Below are 16,704 nucleotides of genomic sequence, written 5' to 3' on the forward strand. Positions count from 1 at the left end.
GAGTCTGAGTTGTAGGAGGAACAAGTGGTAGACTGTACACCAAATCTTGCCAGATTCAAAAATGGCTTCTAAATTATTTTTGCACACGTAATAAACACAGAGTGTCATCCAAATTCCCCAAGATTTACGTTCCACAAGACTTCACCGAACATTCAGTTTAAATAAACAGATTACAGCAGCATGAAAAACCTTGGTTCACCTCTGCTGTGTTCTGAATTTGGAGAATAAATGGTACACCAGATCTGAGGCACTTAAAATATAATTTATACTGATTTTAAATATATTTCTACAAAGACCATCACTGACAAATGAAAAGCTGACACTGTAAACTTATTTTGAAGCTGGTGTAAAACATTCAGCTCCACATGTCACGACATTTGTTGATCAATCACTGATTTGCCCAAAAAAGCAAATAATGATCAAACTGAGCTGCGTCAGGGCATGGAGCGGGAGGGGGGGGGGGGGGGGGCGTCTCCCCAACACCAGTGATCCATGTGAACGCTCAAAGGCATAAAGGAGGGGGGGTAGTCAGTGATTCACCTCAGCCTTTCCTTACCCTCAGAGCCCTCCAAAAATACCCAAGGAGCCACAAAGAAAATACCTCACAGCTGTTCTCTGTACAGCTAAGCCATTCCTGTGATGCTTCACTTGCAGGAGGCCCCGCGTCTGAACCCAGCTCCTGACAGGCCATTGAATCCAACCATTCCACAAGACAATCTCTCTTTAAACTTCACTTTAAGCCGCTGGTTGTCTTCATTCTTGACTTCAAAAAAATGCTCTTAAAATTGCAGAATTCCTCGGGGCCAATAAAGAAAAGGATCAGGAGACAACACGGGTAGACTGGGGGTTGGAGGTATCACGTATGTCATTGGGAATGTCAGTGTCACGACCCTAGAGGAGAAGGCAAAAAGATCAGTCTCTGGAGCTCTTATCTTGCTCTCCATCTGTAGTAGATTTTGTGACACAAGCAGCAAAGAGGGAGAGAAAACACTCCAGGCTCCCCCTCCTCCGTCCCTCCAAGCCCCAAACAAAAGCACTCTCCTTGTTCTCTGGCTGGGAGAGGCACACCACATGAATAATTAACAGGGGGCAAACAATAACTATCAGTTTCCGATCTGAGAATTGTCACATATCTCACACAAAAAACATTATTTCATGCTGTAAGATGCTTTCTGGAAACACTAATTTGTTGTGGTGTAAAACTTTTTTTATTGCCTTCCCCTCAGGCGATGGCTGTCGTGTTCTGTCTGATGAATAGGATGTGCGTGAAATATCATTTAAATAAACATAATGGTACACTTGTTTATTGCGTGACAACAGTAATTGATTTCCAAACAAAGTATGAATCCATTACTGGAGAGACAGAGACAGGAGAAATATCTGAGGTGAAGCTTTGCTTTCTGAGAGGATTAAAAACATATAATCAAATAATCAGCGCTTACTTTGTTCGGTCTTCTCAGACATCTGAGCTTTAATAGGTCAGAGTCCAGTTCATTCTGATTCATTTCTTTATGCTAGATTAGCATTATGCTAATTATTCCCACCACCACCAAAGGGAGGAGGGGGTTCGATTAATGTGCTTTGTATTGCATGCTTGTCTCTACACACAAATGCATCCCACTCATGCATTTCACAACCCTTCATATAAACATTGTCCCAATTTGAAATGGATTTTTTTGATATTTTGTGAATTTGAACTCTATCTATCTATCTATCTATCTATCTATCTATCTATCTATCTATCTATCTATCTATCTATCTATCTATCTATCTATCTATCTATCTATCTATCTATCTATCTATCTATCTATCTATCTATCTATCTATATTTATGTACATTATGTATTTTATTTGACAGGGACAATGCACACAGTCAAATATAGTTATAAGCGTGCAGCTGGTGTGATGCATGTGGAGTTCATAGCCAGTGCTAATTCTCATCTCCAGTTCTCCATCTCCATATTGCAGTAAAATCTAAATATATACATCATTGTAGAACAATCATACCACACAATTCACCAAGACATTATTGTGATATGATAAAATGAACAATATGATCATTTAAAAGGGTATACCACACAAATAATGAATCAAGTGCTGCATTTATATCATATTATTTGAGCCATGCCTGCCCTCAGTCACTCACTGTCCCACAGGATATACACAGTATTTACAGATGGCAACAGTTGTGTGTTGTCTTCAACCAGATTTTGGTTCTGGTGGTGAACTTTTTTAATATCTAAGAGGATTTTATGTCTAATGGCAGTGAGTTCCAGAGTTTCACACTCTTCCAGGAGGAGGATGAGTTGTCTGAAAGTTGTCCTGCAGAACGGAATTCATGAGTTTATCTCTGACTCCAGGAGAGAACAGGGAACAGGGACAACTTCAGTAACTTCATCCCAACTGTGTCTGTCTCTCCGATGCCCCCCCCCCCCCCCCAGCATGTTACTCTTTCAATCCTAAAACCATTTCTATCACTTCACTGATATGACAGGAGTCAGGGTGGAGGAGGTGGACGGAGGCGTCGGGGAGTCTCCGCCCTCCGGAGCGCAGCGGGCTGCTGGAGGAGCTGCGCTCCAGACTTCTCCTCACTGTTGGCTCACCACAGTCTCCTCCTCACTGCGCGTCTCTTCACTCACGGATCGCTCACATCGCTGCGGTGGATTCTATCGGTCGGACGGAGCTGCAGTTCACCTCCGCGGACATCCCAGCCGATCCCTTCGGTTTGACTCCTCTTCTCTTGCGCTCTGAAATCGGCTGTTTGGGGACATTTTCTCAGTGAAGCAGCTTCGCCTCCGGAGGTTTGGACGCAGAGCTGCGCTCGGAGGTGAGAAACGTGTCGCTTCTCCACCAAACTGTCTCCAACTTCAACGTGAATTTCATTTACAATCTTGTTCTCATGATGGTCCCGTTGAACGGGCTCATTATTGACATCGTCTCATCAGTGATGTTGTGTGATGTTGTCAGATCTCAGCTCACTTTGTTCCTGCAAGTTATATTTTATCTCCAGATGAAACCTCAGAAAACATTTACAGAGAAATCAAATGCAGGGAAACCTCGTCCTGTTGGTTGAAGTGGTTTATTCGACTGTCACAGAACGTCAAGAGAAATAAAACAGACTCCGGTAATAACATTTCGTGTCTGACTGACTCTGCCCTGGATTTGAAGGTGAAATGTGATTTAAAATGCAGCCTTCAGATGAGCTGATAGTGTGTTATGGTCTGAGAAACCTGTCATCAGGGGGGACCCATGAAATGGGGGCCAATGTGTCAGCCACCAAAGCTGGCGTCCTTCCCACGGAGGTGCAGCCGTGACTGAGGAGGAGGCTGTCTGCAGAGATGTATGGGCTCACCAGATGGATGTCTGTGACGGAGGTACCTTTGCTGTAGGGCTTGAGTCCAATGTCAGTGTGCATTAATCTCAGGGATGCATCATCCAAAACCACCTCATCCTTCTCCCTCTGTCTGGTCTCCACTGGAGCCAATAGGACACGTCCAAGAGCTGTGAAGAGGAAAACTCAATACGCTGCTAACACGCTTTAAGCATGTGACTTGAATTCAGGGTCGTTTCATCATGGGTTCACTCAAAAGTTTGGACAGCGGCAGCCGAGGAAAGATTCAGGGTGAAGTTTTGAGTGACACAGACGTGTATTTGTTTTAGTTACAGTAACAGCTGGAAATCTGGTTCTAATCACATTTTGCCTGAGGAGATTGGCACCAAGGGACCCATTAGCACACACACCAGCCCAGGTGTGTTTGCTGTGCTTGGGTTTCTCTCCTGGAGTGGAGTCATCTCCTGCTCCGGCTCTCCATCTCCCTGAGGCTGGCACTGAGTGTCAGGAAGGAGAGAGGAGTCCTATCTCACCTCGGCAGCTGGACCGACTGAAAAATGGTCTCCTGTCAGGAGAAACGAGCCGCTGCGATTCTGCTGCATCATGTTAACACGTCTCTGTCTCTTCTTCTGCTGTCGCTCCTTTCTCAAGAAGTCACAAAGAGAATGATTTTGCAGAAATGGAAGGAAACTGGAAACAGAGGCGTTTTTGTTCGCCATGTTGGGGGTGAAAATGTTCCTTATCAAAAAAAAAAAAGAAGAAATGTTAGTATCGATGATTCTGAAGCCGACACGGATGAAGGAAGCCTGAAGCCTTTCTTTGGTTCACATGAGCGTTGGAGGGAAAGTTTTCTTGCTTAGACAAACACAACTGATGTCTGGGAGGTAAATCAAAATGCAAATAACAGGGTTTGTAACCTTGCAGTGTGTTTTACAAGGGAATAAAGTGGATTCAAATCTCCACTGAGCCGCGCCGGCATTTTCCGCCCACAGACACAGAGCACCTGGTGTGAGACTTGCCACTGGTGATCAGTTCACTCATTTTAATCGTGCCTCTGATAATGTGTTGCTCTATTAATCACACATTCACACTGCCAGAGAAGAAAGAAAAGGCAAACAGGAACGGATAGGAGAGAAGGTGGGAAACACACACAGTGTGGTGCGTTCACTGCCACCCCGTCTCTGACGGAACCAGCATGAGGACTGCAGCGTGTCGCAGCTCCTGCTGACGGGGTGACTGACTCCACGCTGCCTGGCCTGGCAGAGCACCTCTCATTAAAGCCCTGAAATTAATCAGTCTACAGTTCCACATGATTAGAAGCCCCTGAATTCTGTCACTCCCCTCCTTTCCCTGTCGCACATTTGGTCTTCCTGTCTTTCCTTGACATCAGCTGAAGCGCGTTCAAATATGGCTGCTGCACGTTGAGGCCATTTGATCACCAGCCCTGATTTCACATCCCCGATTCATCCCACCTGACCACAGCCTCCCTCCACCTCCTCCATCTGTCTCCCTCTGTATCATCTCATCTATTATTCTTCCTTCCTCTTGTCCCCACACTTTTTCATCCTCCATTCTCCATCCAGCCTGCAGAGCACATCCGTATCGATGGGTTCAGAGCAACAAGACGGAGAGAAAACGAGGCAGGGTCATCACTCTACACTTGCTTTCTCCATGTATCAGCCGCACTACAACAGCAGCGGTCCGCAGAGAGCCTGGAACTAAATGGAGTATCTATTGGCTCAATGAGAAAATTGCTTTTTTCGATTGCAGGAGGACTCTTCATTTAATGTGTGTGATGCAGAGGCCTCGGTCAGTAATGGCTTTGGCATCTTTGTTGTCAGGAGACATGAGAAAATGAATTTTGCTTTACAGCTGGCAGAAATAATTTACTCTCACAAAGATGTATTCTTTCATCAGCTGTCTAGGAGCCATGAAGATGTGTGTTGTCGTTGTGTGTGCAGCACAGTGGTTAGATAGATTCCAGCTCGTCATTGTGCATGAGAATTGGTTCTCACCTGACCTGCCTGGTTCAATAAATAAGTAAATAATGCTGAAGGAGACTTTAAGATCATGTCATCTAAACCCTGGCGGGTTGCCTCCCTGGATGTTTAATTGGGCTATGGTGGACAACAGTTTCCATGTCTTCTTGCAGCTTTATGGATGTTAATCAAAGTCAAAGTCAGATTTATTGTCAAGTGTACCATATATGCACGACATACAGCACAGATGAAGTTGCAGTCCTCTCTGACCCACGGTAAATGGGCAGGACAACGGGCAGTACAACAGGCAGTACAACGGGCAGTACAACAGGCAGTACAACAGGTAGTATAACAGATAGTACAACACATTTTTAATTCGAACATTTTTAGTTGGAACATGACTTGTGATGGTCAGCTTGGGTGCATTTTATGTAATATGTATACAGTAATAAATGGTATTTTGTATTTAGCATCACTGAACAACCTGCATTTTTCACTGTGGAGGGGGGTGGGGGTGGGGGTCCCGTTCTTCCTTCTCCAGACATTCTGCTGATCCAGCGTGGAAAGAAAATAACAGGTTGGCATAAGTTCAGCAATGTCTAATTTAGAAATCTGTGCTGCTATGAGGTGTGTTATTCACGGGTAATGGGTGGGTGGGTAATGGTGAGCCTGCAGCAGTGAAAAGAGTTTTGTGTTGAGCATGGAAAAAAATTAAAAATCATCGATCAATATATGGACAGAATAGGACAGAGAGAGATATTAGTACATTCATATCCACACACTTCTACATTCCAGTGGCCCCTGCGTGTCTTCGTAGGGGCCAGGAAGTGGATGAACTAATCCTGGGGCAGCTGGAAGCTCTGAGGTTCACCGAGAGCAGGAAGCTGGGGGGGCTTTCTCTGCTGACGCTTCCTTTTTATCAGGAGGAAGCAGGCTGGCTGTTTGTGCTCAACCCAAGAATTCTTTTTGCTTATCTTGCTTTTGCTCTATTTCCCCCCGTAATGGGAGTGTTGAGCAGGTAATGAGGTAAAAGGTTCGTGTTGGACAGCCTGGGCCTGGCAGATAGCGGACCCTCGGTTTGGTCGCCGTTCAGTTGATGTTGGTACTCTCAGTACCGACTCAGGATGTTCAGATGTCATCAGTCTGGAGATCCCCACCCCACCCCACCCTACCCCCAGCCATCTTTCCTGTGTTGTAATGTTTTTCTGAACTAATAACCTGTGTCACCCAGGTGTCCATTAAAGTGGTGAGGACGCGCTGGTCGTTACTGCACCTTACCTAGAGCGGAGACATTCAGTAAATCCCCTTTCCCCAGAAGGCTTCTCCATCACCTTCTGCTCTTTTTATCCCCCAGATGTAGTCGCAGCTTAGAGAGGGGCTTAGACCGGCCGGGGAGACTGGCACTGATAGCTGTGTGACACCGGGCCAACATGTGGGGAGATTACCTGCCTGGATTTAAACCCGCTGGAGCTCAACCACGATCCGCTGAACGCTTAAAACACTTAAATTATACCACAGTGCAGCGCACAGCTTCATGTGTGTTGAAAGGAGGTATTTGTTTGTCAGAGGAAGAACCATTCCTCCACTCAGTTCACACAATGGTGCTGGTTGACTCACACTGGGTCCAGTGTTGGCACAGCGTGGGCAGGAGGGGTCTGGGTGTTAATGAAGTAGCAGCAGGAAGGAAGGGCTCATTTAATGGATGTGAATGTTTCCCACACTGGAGGCGTTCACTATGGATGGCATCTGATACCAGTACTGACAGGTTATAGAGATTATAGAGCTCTATACAGCTCTGTTGTTTCATTTAAAAATGAATCCTGGACAACTAAACTAGAGGAATTGATTATTATTTTAATGGATTATTTGAGAGATCTCTGTTTCTTTCACCGTTACAGGTTTTTAATGTGCCATCCTGCTTCAGCCCTCTGTTATTCACACTGGAGTTTGGAGGATTGATGGTTATTTGCGTGATGTAGATCTTGTTTGATTTGTTTTCAAGTCATTTTTCATCAATAACAAGCCAGAAATGCACTAATTACAGTTTGTAAGGGTCAGGAATATTATCTTATTTACTCTCTGACCTTTACATTCATGAATTGAATCATTTTGTGTTTTAGACTGTAAGCCAAACATAATGAGCAATTTGAAGATGTCTTTTTTAAATTTTCAAACACTGAACAAGCTATTGATTACAGTATTTTCCGCACTATAAAGCACACCTAAAAGCCTTTAATGTTCTCCAAAACCGACATTACACCTTATAATCCAGTGTGCCTTATGTATAAAAAAGAGCTTTAAAACAAGCCATTTGTTGAAGGTGCGCCTTATAATCCAGTTCGCCTTATAGTGCAGAAAATACTGGAATATTAGTTCGGAAACACTAATCAGCTGACTGAGCAATAATGAATGTCATCGCTGGACAAAAAATAAAGCTGTACTTAATGACGGGTCAGTGTTCTGCTGGTCTCTGGCTGTATTCTGGTGCTGGTACCGTGAGCCCAGTTCTGGTTTTGCAGCCTCACCCTGTGACTCACTGGGCCTGATGGTTCTCTCGCCTGACTCAGCTACTTTTCTGATGAAATGTGATTCTCTCCCAGCTTCTGGTCTTTCTCTTTCTGTGTTTCCACAGACTCGCCTCTTCTCCACCCTTCTCTTCTCTTCTATACCCAGGTTCTCCTCCTCGTGCTCTCTTTCCCATTCAAGCATCTGGAATGAGATAATGCAGCATCGCAAGAATGATTTTTAAATGTGTTCCATTTATTATTTATTAATATTCATTTCAATGTCAGCTATGCATTTTTATTTCCCTTGCCTGCAGCGGATACAAGCCCCTTTAATCCCCCCTGTTTTACAAATACAAATGCTCTCACCACAAACTGATTGTGTAATTTAGAGTGCTCAAATTAATGTAGGAGTGGACAGCAGGTTGTTAATAATGACCAAGATAATTAGCCTGTTATGAGTGTGAACAAATTAAACGCTTGTCAGGTGTTGGAGCTGGATGGTAAGCCTTTTCCCTTGTTAGGAAAATGACTGGAAGTTGTGATGTGAAGCCAAGATGGAGCAGTTCCATCAGATTCATGGACGTGGGGAGGACTCAGTGGTGCTGATGACGTCGTCTCGTTTGTTGTCTCGCTTTTTCCAGAGCGGCTGAATTATAGAGTACCTCCTTAGAGATTTATTTTGAGCATGATTTGGGTTTGCATCCCAGTCTGCTAATAACACTTTGCCATTCCAGTCAGTGATAACCGTACAAACCTCAAACACAAATGTAGGTGAAGTCCTCCTACGCACACACACACACACACACACACACACAAACACACAAATACACCCGGCAGCCTTTTTGCTCGTGGCAGAGCTAAAGAGGAAATGGAGTTGTATATTTATATGGATGGATCTCATATCTGCCTGAATCTAGGCTAAATGCTTTGCATCCGACTTGTAAACATGGCACAGAAAACCCTCAGCTAGGCAGAGATTTCTTTATTTTGTGAATGTGAACAAACTTGGGCAGACGTAATTGGGCTAATAGCATTCTCCTCCTCCCGTCTCGCAATTTTATAATAAACTTTTGTACTGAATCATGGCCAATATGAGAGTAGGTAGATTTTAAAAAGCCCCTGCCTTATATTCTCTATTCTTTCCTGCTCTCTCCTCCGTTTGAAGCCCACACACTTTGTCCACCGCGCTGCTCCCTGCAGCTGCTGAGCAGTAACAGTAACAGTAAGGTTCTAGTCCCTCCTCGGGGGCCAGACTCACCACAGGGGCCATCACACACGTGGGCCCCTCGTCAGCTTCTGCAGCATCAGGGGTACGGATCAGTGTTTGATTTCAGTGTTTGACTTCTACCTGGGGAGACTTGGGCGAGGCGGCTAATGATGTCTCCCCTGCCGGGTTCACAGCCATCGGAGGAAATCGCTTGTGTTTCATTTCAGCTTGTTAAACAACAGGAAGTGGAAACCTTCAGAGCTTTGTGTGGGTGGGGGTGAGGGCTGTCTGCCTGTTTGCATTTAGAGCCTCTGTTGTGGGATAATGTTGTCTCACCTGAGGTCACACCCCATTTAGTCCCCCGGGTCAGAGTGTGACACAGGTGTGCTTTATTTTGGTGAGCTGCTGGAGTCTCTTCAGTGTCGTTCTTTTAATTGCACCCAATCAAACTATTAGAACGCACGAGGCTGAAAAGTGAAGCACGAAGGGGCTGAACTGCTGCTAACAGTGTGGCTGTAAAACCACACCACAGCCGTCCAGAATGCTTCGCACGAGGACTACAGCGATGTCCTAACTGCTTAAATAATTACCTTTGCTTTTTAACAGCAGATCGGATGCACATCTTGTATGTAGTTATTTTTACCCATCAGAGGAAAACAATTAGACAGCAAAGGCTGAGCACCTCACTCGCCTCATGATTCTTTGATGTCGCTTTATGAAATTTTAAGCCCACTGCTGGTTTAAAAGCACCTTGCTTGAGACGGCATTCATGGGTCACTGCACTAAAATGCAGCTTTTGTCCTTCGGGCAAACAGTCGGTCAGCGTTACGACCACAAGAGAACCGCATGCCTTCGCTGTCGAGGGAGCGTGCTGCAGGCTTTAAAGCCTTCAACAAAAGGTGCTCAGGAAGCCGTGGGTTTCTAAGAAGCTGGAGCAAAAACATACGAAAGGTATTTTATTCACCGTAAAATTTCTTTGCTAATAGTTATTAAGATAAAGACATCACAAAGCGTAAATCCCTTTCCCCTAATCCTCACTTCGCTCCATCATTTCTTTGAAGCTGTGGAAGAAAGAGGAGAATCCACTGCACAGGAAAACCCGCCAACATTTAACCACTGAAGGACTTTGATATTTTTATGGAAATGTATTTCTGTCCTGCTTCAGAAATCATCTTCACATGTGTTTGTCGGAGATAGCGCAGGCACGACAGGTGTCTCCTCAGCACATGTGATTAAATTGGCTGCAGTGTTCATTGATTTGAGCATTAAAAAGCCGAGTTCACATGTTCTGGGGATTTTTTTTTAACTGATCAGATCTGATGATGTTGGATGGCTTCCCGTTGATTTGCCCCACGCGAGGCTGATGGGCCAGCAGTGAAGTCATCCAACCTAATCTCTGCTGTAGTACCTGGGTGTGCCGCTCAAAGCTGTGAAGTGTTTTAAGGAAAAAGCAGACACTCAGGCATTTTTCCAAGAGTGTGAACCCGGGAGAACCGGGCATAGATCATGTTTCCCGATAACACTTGGCTAGAGTCAGATTCCTGAAACGCCTCAGTGCCAACATTGAAACCAAATATTTTTTTCTGGGCGTCTCTGAAAACCCAATGATTTTGGCTTTTCTGTCAACCAACATGGTGAAAAGAAAATCATTCTTTATTAAATAGAAGAAAATTTAGTCTGAGTCAATATCAGGATCTGGCCTGGATGGAGCTGACCACATTAAAACGAAGCACATTGAAACAGTGAGGGATGAGAAAGCCAGTGTTGTGAGCAATTACCCAAACCACTTTGGCCTATCTCTGCAGGCAGTTTGGAATTGAATGAGCTGTTTTTATGTAATAAGGAACAGATGTCCAACCTTTTCTTATTTTAAGAATGTCTCTGGCGAAGATTTCCGTACATTTGCCACATCTAGTGCAACCCCCACCTCACACTTGATCATCCAGCCTATGCTGCTCTCAAAACACCCCCTTCCAATATCTGGCTGGCTTCTCATATGTATATATTTAGTCTGTTGCTTTTGGCCTGAACCGAATGTCTGTTGTGTTTCCAAGAAGCTTGAGACATTGGAGACATTTGGAGATTTTAAAAAAATTAACAAAGCAAAGCAGCTTAATGACTCCTTCTGTAACCTTTTGGCTCATTATACTGAATATCATCTCAAATCTCCTCCTGCTTTGTTCATATTGTCAGAATTCGGTGGCTGGTATCAACACAAGTCCTCTGTTGTGAAAGTTAATGAGTTAGATCTTGTCTTTGTTTTGTCTTTATTTTTCTTTGATATAAATACCGAATAGATTTTACATTTCTGAATGAAGCTTCTTTTAACTATCTCATTCGGGACCATTCAATGAACTCTTTATGGTCATCTCTCTACTGCTGCTTCAGCTCAGAAGCTTCTACTTTGTTGTTTTATCACTTTCAAAATCAAGTTGCATACAAATGTTTAAATTATCAGAAGTGCACTAATGCGTTTAGCTATAAATATCCCCGCTGTGGTCACTCCTGTAGTCCTGTTAGAGTAGAGGAGAGCACTAAATGGGCTGTTTATTTATAACCGTTGGGTTGAGCTGATGGGAGAAGCGTTTCCTAGCTCTGCAGCAGTTCATGCACATTACTCCCCATTTCATCACTTCCCCCCAATTAATGCCCAACAGCATCAGCAGCATCTGCTGAACCGAGACAGTTAGCTCCAGTTCCCTGGTTGAGAGAATGTAAACTGATGCTTTCATTAAAACTGAGCAGGTTCATCAACAGGCCTCTGTGCAGCCATTGTGACGGAGTCTTAATGTTGTTTCCATCAGAGCTGCAGGATATTATATAGTTTTCCTATTGTGATGAACTGGATTGTGTTAGGAGGAGTTGAATCATTCTCTTTAGAGAGAAAGAATGATTATATTACATTTGTGACAGCGGTTTAAATGAAGACAGGTGCTAGTTGTAGTCCATCCATTGTAGTCCATTGTCTCTAATGGTCTGATCTTCCTTCATGGGGGATTGGAACCCATCAGGTTGATACTGGGCAAGAAGTTCATCCATAACAAATCAAGCAACACAACATTGGTGTGTTTTTGAGTTTGTGTGTTGTGAATGGTGCCGCCCACAGTCTCACAGTTCTTTCCACTCATTAAAGAGTCTCATATTTTCTAACCCTGGAACATTTCTGTGCTGATCCAGTTCACAACCAGGAGAGGAAACAACTTCAGGGTTAGTCCCCACAAACATCCCGGCCATACCTGCTTCTCTGGAGAAACTCCAGCTGAGAGTCACCAAGAGACTCTAGAAACACTTGTTTTACCATGAGTGGCTCAGACTTAACTACATGTAGATATGGGGGGGGGGGGGGGGGGGCTTAACTGTGCTCTTCTGGCCAAACAACACTCATCACAATGTGTCTGCTGCACCCTGTAATGTCAACGCTGAAACTATATATCATGCAATCCCAGGTCCCTGATTTTAGGTAGGCTTGAAGTCACTGTGATGTTACCCTCACTACATCCATCCCCACACAATCATCATCTCCATCATGTTATGTGGTGTAAATGTATTGACTCGTGTTCCCTCAGGGACCTAATCTTGGACCGCCTCCAAACAGCTCAGTTTCCCTCCCCTCCCCATTTTTCCTCTGTCTCCCATAAATCAATGTGATGTAATTGCATGAACTCCCTTTCCCACAGTTGGGGCTTGGTGACCAGGATATTCTCGGTAAAAGTTTTTCACTCTGACTGGTGAACTGTTACCGACTGATTTCCAAATGTGCAGCGTCCCAAGTTTGTGAAAGTTCTATTTTAGCTGTGATACAACTCTTTTAGTGGAGTTTCTGTCATGGTGTGATGTTTCTGGAATTAAATTTCCCAGCAGAGGGTTGTGGAAGTTATCTTTCTCACAGCTGTTACTGACTTTTCACATCTGGCTCATGCTCTCTAAACTCTGCAGATTAAATCTTATTTCTCTGAGTGCTTTTTGTGCCGAGCCAAGCATGATTACTCCTGACGTCGGCTTGCTTGTGGCTCTCTCATGAAGGAATGTTCTGAAAGCACTCCTGCTTTTTCACAAGATTGTACCGTGGAAAATGTCCAAGCGTCTTTTTTCCACATTTCAGGCCCTCCCAGCTTTCTCCAGGGGCTCGCTTACAGGCAAGACAATTCCTCAAAGTCGTGAAAGTAGCAAAACCTAGAGTGAACGAACCTGTGTGTGTGTGTGAGAGAGTGTGTGTGTGTGTGTGTATTACCGTCTCATCTTTTTTTCATCCTGATCCAATCCTCTGTCCCCCACCCCCCCTGCTCTGCTGAAGATCACGTGATGAAACCATTTTTTGTCCCATCATGCAGAAACACACTCTCAGACGATGGAGCCATCAGTGTGAGTCTGTTTGACAGTGTGTGAGACAAAAAGCATGAGTCATTTTGTCTGATCCGTCTCTCCGTGTTGTTCTGAGTTTGTCACAGCTTGTTACCTACTATCACCACAGACCCACATACAGGCGACACAGATGAAGGATTCAGAGGGATTTGGGGGTCTCTGGCACATGTGCAGCTTTATGAGGGGGTCACAGCGTGGAGCCGCTGTGGGCTGAGGAAATGATGCAGATGCAAGCTTCTGGCTGTCGTAACCCAGTAGGACACCTGCCCTGCTGCTCCTGGAACAGCCTCAAAAACTCTGTTTTACACTTCTTTAGTTTATAGAATAAAGGCTTTAACATATTGTTTACTGATATCCTTACCCATGTGTTGTTGTTCTGTGTTGCAGTTTTGGCTCAGCATTATATATCCAACGTTTGCACTCAAACAGTGTCGCCTTAGTTACTGTTTAATACGTCTGAACATAAATTATAACTGGATATGAACTCAAATGAACGAGCATGAAGTTCACTGTTAATCATTCCTTCATGTTGAACTGTTTCACAGAGGATTCATTTATTCCTGGGCTACTGGAGGACACACAATTCTAGCATAAAAGTAAATAAAAGTCTGTAAACACTTGTTGTTGAGGTAAACAGATACTGCTTTTCTTTAACGTTCATACATGAGCGTGCACATGCATTCATTTACTGTGTATTTTTAGGTTTTTAAGGAAACCAGTCTAACACTGATAATCAGAATAACCTCATTAATGTGTAATAGTCATGAATCAGATACGTGTCCAATCTAGAATCCGTCCACATATTCAAGTGTCTGAAATCTGATTTGACAAGATCAAAGTTTTGTGTTCGACCAGAGCTGAACAAATCTGATTTGTGTCGCATTAAGAAAAATAAACAAAAACCTAAGCTAATCATAATTGAGTGGCTGCACTCGTGTAATGAGAGTGAATCCAAAGGAAAATGTTTGTCCTGACATCAATCAGAAGTACTGATTGTTATCATCTGACTGTCAGAATCACTTGTGAATAGGCGTTACTCTTCTGTCTCTGCTTTGTGCTCAAGGAGGTTGACAGTGAACTCCATCAGCAGTGGGAACCAGACTCCCTAGGCCTCAGACTTTGGGTTTGTTCTTTGTTTCATTTCACTTCTATTTATCAGGGGGTCCCACTGAGGAATCTGTTTATGAGAGTCCAGGCTGAGATAGTAGCCATAAAAAAATCACAGCTTAAGATAAATAATCATATGCAGAAAATTCACTGTAAGACAGAGGACTGTTAATGCAAAACACACTAACCACATAGGAAAAACAATCACGCCATCAGCTTATATATGATGGGCTCTAAGTTGACAGGAAAGAGCTGCCATTTGTTTACACATTATTCCTGCCCAGAGTTCATTGTAGAAGGAATACATTGTGAACCAACCTATTTGATTCCTTCTGTTTTCTTTGGAATTCATATTTCACACGTATCCGAGGTGTGACAAAGGTTGTGGTCATGGAGCAAAATTCAAATTAATATCAACCATCACTGCTTTGGTACAGATTTTCATACATATGAGCAAAATAGCAAGTTCAGAGGAGTTTTGTTGTCATTAAAGTCCAGAGTTTGTTTTACAAAGTAAGTTTCATCTGATCCCATTGAGAGAACAACCTGTTTCACCTTCTTACGTCTTAATGCCACTCGTCAGCGCGCTGAAAGCCTTCATGAGTCCAGCAGACAGAAGACGAGGGACGGATAGTCTCTATGACCACCAAGAAAACAGTTACAGGACGGCTCCCTCTGTTCAGGACCGCTGCAAATGGAATCTTGTTTGCAGCTAATATATAAAACCTAAGTGCTCTATGGTATGTCTACAAAATATTAATGAGGCCTAGAAATGGTTGCCAGATGTGAGCTTATTACATGTTTAGGTGGCTGCTTTGACTTATTGGATAACAGCGGTTGTATATTCTGCATCCAATAACTCTTGGTAAATACTGCATACAGTATCACCATATGTTACGTACAGAACACCATGTGTTCCCTTTGGACTTCTATTAACATGTAACAAATATGTGACCTGTTACCTCTTTCTCGAGGTCCGCCAAGTCACACTTACCAAAATCTGTTCTTCTATCTTCTGCGTTCTCACGGTTTGTTCGACTTTTTAATTCTCGATCCATAGTTCAGATAAAATAAGCAGCTGAAGATACAACCTTCAGTCTTGAGAAGAGCATGCTTTTCTATTTTTAGACATTTCATCTACTAAATGATTAATCACATAACTGGCTGAATAATCCAAACAGAAATTACCTTTAGTGGAAGTGTTTTCTTGCAGCTGTAGTCTGGTTGTAACTGTTCAGTCAGTTGCAGTTCCTTTTACAGTCATCCACAAATGGTTAATGTAAAACGCCTCATGAATCTCCATGCAGAGAAATGTTCTTGCATGTCTGTGGTTTTATTTGGTGAATGGTAACATCGAATTAGAGGAAGAAAGTGATGGAGGAATCAAAGAGCTCGAGGCTGAGGTGCAGGTTTAAGTTATTATTCATATTTCCTTCCATGTATTCAAGCAGTAAAAGTTTGTCTAACATTATGCAGATTGTCAGTGTAGTATTTATAAGATTGCAGCAATCACATTGCCAGTTTCCCACAACCATGGCAATGACAACCAATCAGTGAACTAGATAAGAGCGTGATGAATGTGCCGGAGCTGTCACTGGATTTGATACTGGACTTTACTCCATCAAGATGTGCAGGAGAGGCGTCTGAAGAAGGCTTGACTGTGTGTGAGGAGCAGCATAGCATTAAAATATAGCTCTTCAGTGCCATTTGGTCTTGGATGGACTATAATGACTGTACCCTTTGATAAAATTATTCATAGATCATCTTCATTGTGATTTGTCCTTCCTCCATTATTTATCAGATGTTTATTGTGCCAAAATCGGACCACAACTGGACAGTGAAAGTCAATTGGTGTACTGCTCTTCTGGTTTCAGTTTGTGCTTAGACAGTGGTTGCAAATGAGACCCCAGGTGTGTTATCGTCCTGAGGGAGGACTCTATGCAAACTTCCTGTTTCAGTTCTTTTCTGACTTGGAGTCTCAGAGAACTTCAAGCTTTACTGGGCTTTAGGATTTAACTGGGATGGAAGAGGTTACCGCTGCTTGTGAGCTCACTGGGCCTGTGTGTGTGTGTGTGGGGGGGGGGGGGCAGAGAACAAACTGGTGATATTTTAACAGGCTCGGCCCCGTGTGTGTATATAGTAATGAACTCTTACCTTGGCCTGGAAGGCTGCTGGTATCATTGCTGTGTTTCTATAACCCTCACTAAGAAA

The 16,704-nt window shown here is 43.6% G+C and overlaps 1 protein-coding gene across 1 annotated transcript in view; it reads left to right on the forward strand.

The window, feature by feature from the left end:
* Positions 1-2,536: 2,536 nt before the first annotated feature.
* Positions 2,537-16,704, forward strand: part of tspan18b (tetraspanin 18b) — a 32,819-nt gene continuing 18,651 nt past the window's right edge. Inside the window, exon 1 of the mRNA XM_068314007.1 lies at positions 2,537-2,827. The gene's annotated coding sequence lies outside the window, so the exon portion shown is untranslated. The remainder of the gene's footprint in view (positions 2,828-16,704) is intronic.

The sequence above is a fragment of the Antennarius striatus genome, chromosome 4 (assembly GCF_040054535.1).
Source record: "Antennarius striatus isolate MH-2024 chromosome 4, ASM4005453v1, whole genome shotgun sequence".
NCBI lineage: Eukaryota > Metazoa > Chordata > Actinopteri > Lophiiformes > Antennariidae > Antennarius > Antennarius striatus.